The sequence below is a fragment of the Entelurus aequoreus genome, linkage group LG12, assembly GCF_033978785.1.
Source record: "Entelurus aequoreus isolate RoL-2023_Sb linkage group LG12, RoL_Eaeq_v1.1, whole genome shotgun sequence".
NCBI classification, from domain to species: domain Eukaryota; kingdom Metazoa; phylum Chordata; class Actinopteri; order Syngnathiformes; family Syngnathidae; genus Entelurus; species Entelurus aequoreus.
Window position 1 is genome coordinate 11,672,704 of NC_084742.1, and position 8,699 is coordinate 11,681,402.

At 42.2% G+C, this 8,699-nt stretch overlaps 1 protein-coding gene across 7 annotated transcripts in view; it reads right to left on the minus strand.

Annotated features, from left to right (window-relative positions):
* ppfia2 (PTPRF interacting protein alpha 2) overlaps nucleotides 1-7,160 on the minus strand; it is a 149,266-nt gene extending 142,106 nt beyond the window's left edge. For all 7 annotated transcript variants that reach the window (XM_062064700.1, XM_062064699.1, XM_062064698.1 and 4 more), the window contains exon 1: nucleotides 7,081-7,160. The gene's annotated coding sequence lies outside the window, so the exon portion shown is untranslated. The remainder of the gene's footprint in view (nucleotides 1-7,080) is intronic.
* Nucleotides 7,161-8,699: the final 1,539 nt, after the last annotated feature.

The window sequence follows — 8,699 nt, forward strand, 5'->3', positions numbered from 1 at the left end:
CATTCTATTATTTTGTCCAAATTAGGACACGTGGTAGAAAATGAATTATTAATCTACTTGTTCATTTACTGTTAATATCTGCTTACTTTCTCTTTTAACATGTTCTATCTACACTTCTGTTAAAATGTAACAATCACTTATTCTTCTGTTGTTTGATACTTTACATTAGTTTGGATGATACCACAAATTTGGGTATCAATCCGATACCAAGTAGTTCCAGGATCATACAATGGTCATATTCAAAGTCCTCATGTGTCCAGGGACATATTTCCTGAGTTTATAAACATAATATGAATTTTTTTTTTAGATGAAAGATGTTGTGATGCAAAAAAATATCCACGTAATCATAGTAGTATCGACTAGATACGCTCCTGTACTTGATATCATTACAGTGGATGTCAGGTGTGGATCCACCAATGGCATTTGTTTACATTGTGACGCCGGTGACCTACAGGGTGTAGTGAAACATGTTTAGCTATTCCTCGTCTTGCAGGGATGATACTTGTAAGAAATGTACTTAATTTGTCGCCATGGAGACTAGGATTAGTGATTTAGAAGTAGCTAAAACACTACAGACCGCGGCTGGTCTTTAGCCGCTAGCTAGCTATGTCTTAAAGCACCTCTTCCTGAGGGTGTTTCAGTGTTATAACTTCACCTTTATCGTTAGTTTTTAAGCCAAAATGCGTCCGTTTCTCCCTTTTCTGTCTACACACATTGTCGGCTTGTAAGTACTCCGTGATTGTGTGCCGCCGAACATGCTCGTCTGCTCGCAAACCAGCAATGACACGACGTGACGACGACAAGGGGCTGGGGACGGGTACTTTTTAGAGGCGATATAATACCGAATATGATTCGTTAGTATCGCGATACGACACTAATACTGGTATACTGTACAACCCTAACTTTTACATTGCACAACTTGCTTTGAAAACATTAGTATTTTATTTCTATTTAAAAATGGTTTGAATGTTTGATAATAAATTTTTGCATAATTAGACAATATTTAAGTTAACATAATTTGCGATTACATGGAGTACTAGAAATGTCTGATAATATCGGACTGCCGATATTATCGACCGATAAATGCTTTAAAATGTAATATCGGAAATTATCGCCACAGTGTTCAAAAAGTAAAACGTATGACTTTTTAAAATGCCGCTGTACGGAGTGGTACACGGATGTAGGGAGAAGTACAGAGTGTCAAACCTTAAAAGGCACTGCCTTTGCGTGCCGGCCCAATCACATAATATCTACGGCATTTCACACAAACAAGTGAATGCAACGCATACTTGGTCAACAGCCATACAGGTCACACAGAGTGGCCGTATAAACAACTTTAACACTGTTACAAATATGCGCCACACTGTGAACCCACACCAAACAAGAATGACAAACACATTTCGGGAGAACATCCGCACCGTAACACAACATAAACACAACAGAACAAATATCCAGAACCCCTTTCAGCACTAACTCTTCCGGGACGCTACAATATACATCCCCGCTACCCCCAACCCCCCCAACCTCCTCATGCTCTCTCAGGAAGAGCATATCCCAAATTCCAAGCTGCTGTTTTGAGGCATGTTAAAAAAAATAATGCACTTTGTGACTTCAATACTAAATATTGCAGTGCCATGTTGGCATTTTTTTTCCATAACTTGAGTTGATTTATTTTGGAAAACCTTGTTACATTGTTTAATGCATCCAGCGAGGCATCACAACAAAATTAAGCATAATAATGTGTTAATTCCACGACTGTATGTATCGGTATCGGTTGATATCGGAATCGGTAATTAAGAGTTGGACAATATCGGAATATCGGCAAAAAAGCCATTATCGGACATCTCTATGGAGTACACTTTTTTTTCTCCCAAAATAGAAAGAAATAATTCATTTAGTAAGAAAAGTTACAGTACTTTATTGATACACATTTACAGGCTTTCGAGGGCCGAAAAAATGATGCTGCGGGCCGTATCTGGCCCCCGGGCCTTGAGTTTGACACCTGTGACTTAGGGTGAATTTTCCCTAAACAGAAAAAAAATCATGCCTACTGATTGTGTGCGATACGACACGCGATACATGAAGTATCTGGGGTTAAAGGTCATATTTTGCAATGAGCCCACTCATGAGAAAAAAATACAAACCCACTACACCTGTTAAACTTTTCTGCTTCTGACCGTCCCAGACATGCAAGTGCACTCCTATATAAGAAAGGTGTGTGGCCCACAATCCCTTGCAGCGAAGTTACGCTAAGCCTCGAATCGATGCTCCCGCAAAGTCAGCAAAAAGTCAACGAAAGTATCGAGACACATCTTGTAATGAATCGTCCTCATTGGACCAGTGATTCTCCAACTGTGGTACGCCAAAGAATCACTTGATGAAAGTACAGTGTTTTATTTTCCCATATTCAAACTCGGTGTTACTGTTCAAACTTTGTGTAATGTTAGTGGCCAAAAATATGAAATATACTTGTTAAATAAAACCTCTGTCTTGTTTTTAATGAATACTTAGGCCTACTACGCTACTGTATTTTATTGTTGGTGATTCTAGTGGTGCTTGGAGAGCTTTCTGAGGTGTCATTCGGTGGAAAAAAAAAGTTAGACAACCACTGATTTAGACCGGTCGTCATCTGTCAGGCGCAGGACTCATCCATTCCACTCACGGTCATTCACGGGGAGAACATTACAGCGTCATATACGGGGATGCTCCCACAGAGTCGAACCCGGGTCACCTGACTGCAGAGGTGGGTAGTAACGCGCTACAGTTACTCCGTTACATCTACTTGAGTAACTTTTGGGATAAATTGTACTTCTAAGAGTAGTTTTAACGCAACATACCGTATTTCCTTGAATTGGCGCAGGGAATATAGTATTCGCACGTCTAGAATTACTGCCGGGTCAAACTCGTTTCTCAAAATAATTAACGCATGCTTGGCCTTATCGCCGGTTTATTATTGAAGCTGGATCAAATTTGTTTCGCAAAATATTAATGTTATTATCGCATGTCTATAATTTTCGCCGGGTCAAACTCGTTTCGCAAAATATTTAACATATGGCTAGAACTTCCACCGGGTCAAATTCGTTACGTCACGAGTGACGCATCTGTCCTCATTTTCAAAATGGAGGAAGCTGCTTTCAGTAGTTTACAATCGCACAAAGGAAAAAAGATAAAGAGCTTTTCAGTAGGATTTAAGGTCCAAGCTATTGAATACCGGTACAGTATGCTAAAGAGAACAGTAAGCAGCTATGTTGTATTAATATACCGTAGCTGCGTGTGTGAAATACTGTATAAGTCATTAAATGACTCCCGCCTCCTGGTGGTAGAGGGCGCTGCCGCGCTAGTGATCCTTCTTGCGACTTCCGGTACTGCAGAAGAAGTGAACACACGCAGCAAGAGATTTTTTTTTCTTCCTTTTAACAAGGATTACATACCGGTATCTAAAATAAAACAGTTTTCTAAACTGGACTTTCAATCGAAGCAGGAGGTAATAATTAAAGGAATATCTCCATCGAAACAGAGACTTTTAAAACTGAAGAAAGAAAATAAGGAAGACTTCTATAAACAAGTTATCGATGCTTTTGGTCAGAAGGAGCTGCAAATGGACTCCATTTATAAGTACAGGTAAGACCATAACGTTTTTTTAATTAAATGTGCTTTTCATGATGGTATGCTTACATCACACTCAAAGCGCACGCCTAAATTTTATGGATTCCTTTTGGTAAACGCCGGAGTGAGAAGAGGTTTTAAAATAATTACCGCATGCACGGCCATCTCGCCGGTTTCCGGTAAACGCAGGTGTGACAGGAGGTTTTAAATTAATTAACGCCCCTGCGGCTATTCAAGGAAATACGGTACTTTTACTTGAGTATATTTATAGAGAAGAAACGCTACTTTTACTCCGCTCCATTTATCTACATTCAGCTCGCTACTCGCTACTGATTTTTATCGATCTGTTAATGCACGCTTTGTTTGTTTTGGTTTGTCAGACAGACCTTCAAAGTAGGATCTATGGCATGCCTGTGTTTCACCAATCAGACGCTGTCACTGGTGACGTTTGACTCCATTTCACCAATCAAACAGAGCCAGGCGGTCACATGACCGTCACACGTGGACCCCGACTTAACCAAGTTGAAAAACGTATTGGGGTGTTACCATTTATTGGTCAATTGTACAGAATATGTACTGCACTGTACAATCTACTAATAAAAGTTTCAATCAAAAGTGTAAAGGAAAAAAAAGACACTTTTATTTCAACCGTACTTCCCGTCAAAAGCCTAAAGACTGACCACACAGTTCCTGTCTTCACAATAAAAGTGCCGCTCCATCGCGCCTGCGCTAACAAAATAAGAGTCTCCGAAAGCCAGCGCAAACAAGCTAGCAAGCTACGGAGTTTGCCGCCAATGTATTTCTTGTAAAGTGTATAAAAACGAATTTGAAGCTGGACATATAAGATGCCAAAAACCAACCACTTTCATGTGGTATTAGACAGAAAGGAGGAACTTTTTTCTCCTCCATTTGAAAACGTGGACATTATCAGCACTGCTGTCTGATTCCAATCAATGCAAGTCATCAGAATCAGGTAATACACCAACTTATATTCTTGTCTTCATGAAAGAAAGGAATCCGTATGTGGGCTCTGTACCGAGGATGTCGTTGTGGCTTGTGCAGCCCTTTGAGACACTTGTGATTTAGGGCTATATAAATAAACATTGATTGATTGATTGATTGATATATGTTAAACATGCATGTATATTCATTAAAACACCTTTAACATGTGAACAAAAACGGCAAAATAAATATAAATTATATACTGTGTATATAAATGTATGTATGTATATATATGATATGTGTGTGTATGTGTATGTATATATGAGGTAGATCACCTCGACTTGCTCATTTAAAAAGTAGCTCGCCTGCTGAAAAAGTGTGGGCACCCCTGGCTTACATGAACTCAACGTCAAATTTGAAGAAGCACATCGCGGTAAGTGACGTTAGTAGATTGGCTGTCACCGTAGGCTGATGTTAGCTCCCCTGCTATGAATCACTGTCAAATGTACATCGTGTGGGGACATTTATTAACGCACTGCAGACTCGCAGACACACACACACATACACACACACACACAGAAACACCAATCAGAAGTGCACAGTGTGTTTACCATGAATTGATAGCAGTCAATTGTATGGAATATGTACTGTACTGTGCAATCTACTAATACAAGTTTCAATCAATCAATCGATGAATGCCTACTGAGCCTACGGTGCTGTTAAGTTATTGTGGCTCAATTTGCCTTAATTTTTTTTTATTTTAATGTATTATTATTTAATATATATTATTGTTTTACTTGCTTAAGAGATATACCTGGCTCTGAATTTGCTCATTGCTATTTTTATGTTTTTGTGGATTATTTGTTAGCAGACGCGCTATCCGACGCTAGCCGCCGACCGCATCGATGATCGGGTGAAGTCCTTCGTCGCGCCGTCGATCGCTGGAACGCAGGTGAGCACGGGTGTTGCTGAGCAGATGAGGGCTGGCGTAGGTGGAGCGCTAATGTTTTTATCATAGCTCTGACGAGGTCCCGTAGCTAAGTTAGCTTCAATGGCGTCGTTAGCAACAGCATTGCTAGGCTTCGACAGGCGGCACAGCATTAACCGTGTAGTTACAGGTCCAGTGTTTGGTTCGGTGTCTCCTGATAGTAGTATTGTTGATCTGCTGTCTATCCTTCCAGTCAGGGGCTTATTTCTTTTGTTTCTATCTGCATTTAAGCACGATGCTATCACGTTAGCTCCGTAGCTAAAGTGCTTCACCGATGTATTGTCGTGGAGATAACAGTCACTGTGAATGCCCATTTTGCGTTCTCGACTCTCATTCTCAAGAGGATATAGTATCCGAGGTGGTTTAAAATACAAATCCGTGATCCACAATAGAAAAAGGAGAAAGTGTGGAATCCAATGAGCCCTTTTATCTAAGTTACGGTCAGAGCGAAAAAAGATACGTCCTGCACTGCCCTCTAGTCCTTCACTCTCACGTTCCTCATCCACGAATCTTTCATCCTCGCTCAAATTAATGGGGTAATCGTCGCTTTCTCGGTCCAAATCGCTCTTGCTGCTGGTGTAAACAATGGGGAAATGTGACGTCACGCTACTTCCGGTACAGGCAAGGCTTTTTTTTTATCAGCGACCAAAAGTTGCGAACTTTATCGTCGATGTTCTCTACTAAATCCTTTCAGCAAAAATATGGCAATATCGCGAAATGATCAAGTATGACACATAGAATGGATCTGCTATCCCAGTTTAAATTAAAAAAAATCATTTCAGCAGGCCTTTAAACGAACAAGTTACTCATCAGTTACTCAGTACTTGAGTAGTTTTTTCACAACATATTTTTTTTTACTTTTACTCAAGTAAATATTTGGGTGACTACTCCTTACTTTTACTTGAGTAATAGATCTCTAAAAGTAACAGTACTCTTACTTGAGTACAATTTCTGGCTACTCTACACCACCTCTGCCTGACAGTAATAAAACCATGAACCATTTAGGAGCAATTGTTGCGCAACACTGAAGAGTGCACAGAGCAAAGTCACACACACACACACACACACACTCCACATTTACACTTCCTGTGTCAATACTTATGTCTACATGTGACACACACTCACACACGCACACGTACAAGCCTTATCTACACTTGTGTGTGTGTGTGTGTGCAAAGTGAAAAAAGAAATGACGTCTTCGCCTGCAGCCATTCACCCCTCCAGAGCTTGTGTGTGTGTGTGTGTGTGTGTGTGTTCATTCATTAAAACACACACCGGCAGCAGTGTGTGTGTATGCATGTGTGTGTGTGTGTGTGTGTGACAAGCCGCTTGATGCATTATGGTTTGTAAAAATGTGTGTGTAGGTGGGGGCTGGGGGGGGGGGAGCATCCTTGGCTATTGTCTCAAGTGCATTACATCATGCCCCCCCCCCCCCCGTTTCCCCGCAATGTCACGCACGCACACAATCACCTTGAGCGTCCACCGTGCACAATGTAGGTCAATTGCGCGCGACACCCAGACACACAAACGCACGCACGGCTCACCTTTTCTCCCTGCGCGTTCACGAGGCTGACGACTGCGGCTTCCACGTACACGCACCTTCCTCGCCCCCCCACCAACCCCCACCAAAAAAAAAAAAAAAAAAAAAAAAAAAAAAAAAAAAAAAAAAAGCTGCCCACCACCACCACCACCACCACCACTCCCGCCCCCACGGTGAGACAGTCAGTCCGTCAGTCAGTGGTGGGTCCGCGCGGCCCCCCCACGCATCACCGCCGCTGCTGCTGCTGCTGGCATGGTCACGAACACGCGCGCGCGCGCGCCCGTGCGCCACGAAGCCCACGACATTTGGTTTCCGGTGCTGCACGCACGCGCGGCGGTCACGGCGTCACGGCGCGTTCGGCGCGCTGGAGGAAGGAGACGAGGAAGAGGAGGAGGAAGAGGAGGACGAGCCGGGAAAGACCATTGAGGGGAGCAGCGTGGGGGCGGCGGTGAGGGAGGGGCGTCTTAAAGTTGCAGCTGATCAGCCTTTCTTCCTCATTAAAGCGTCCACCAATCAGGGGGAGGAGCTTCGAGCACACCTGCGCGCGCTCATCCCAAGCTTTGATTGATTGATTGAGACTTTTATTAGTAGATTGCACAGTACAGAACATATTCCGTACCATTGACCACTAAATGGTAACACCCCAATAAGTTTTTCAACTCGTTTAATCAATTCACGGTATAACATGCTAATGCTCGCTGCAAGTGTAAAAAGAAGCGAACCACTGGAGCATACTTGCCAACCGTGAGACTTCCAAATTCGGGAGATTTGGTGGGGGGGTTGAGGTGGGCGGGGTGGTGCTGGGGTGTTACGGGGGAGGAGTATATTTATAGCTAGAATTCACTGAAATTTAAAGGCCTACTGAAATGAATTTTTTTTATTTAAACGGGGATAGCAGATCTATTCTATGTGTCATACTTGATCATTTCGCGATATTGCCATATTTTTGCTGAAAGGATTTAGTATAGAACAACGACGATAAAGATTGCAACTTTTGGTATCTGATAAAAAAAAAAGGCTTGCCCCTACCGGAAGTAGCGTGACGTAGTCAGTTGAACATATACGCAAAGTTCCCTATTGTTTACAATGATGGCCGCATGAAGTGAGAGAGATTCGGACCGAGAAAGCGACAATTTCCCCATTAATTTGAGCGAGGATGAAAGATTTGTGGATGAGTAAAGTGCAAGTGAAGGACTAGTGGGGAGTTGAAGCTATTCAGATAGGGAAGATGCTGTGAGAGCCGGGGGTGACCTGATATTCAGCTGGGAATGACTACAACAGTAAATAAACACAAGACATATATATACTCTATTAGCCACAACACAACCAGGCTTATATTTAATATGCCACAAATTAATCCTGCATAAAAACACCTGCGTGTTTGTTATGCTAGCTCCTAGCTCCTCTGCTAGCTCCTAGCTCCATAGAACACGCCAATACAATTCAAACACCTGATCAACACACACAATCACTCGGCCCAAAAGACCGTTCACCTAACCCAAGGTTCATAAAGCTTATATATTTTTAAAAAGTTACGTACATACGCAAAAAAAAGTTGCGCACATACGGTCAAGCGATCAAATGTTTAGAAGCCAAAGCTGCATACTCACAGTAGCACGTCTG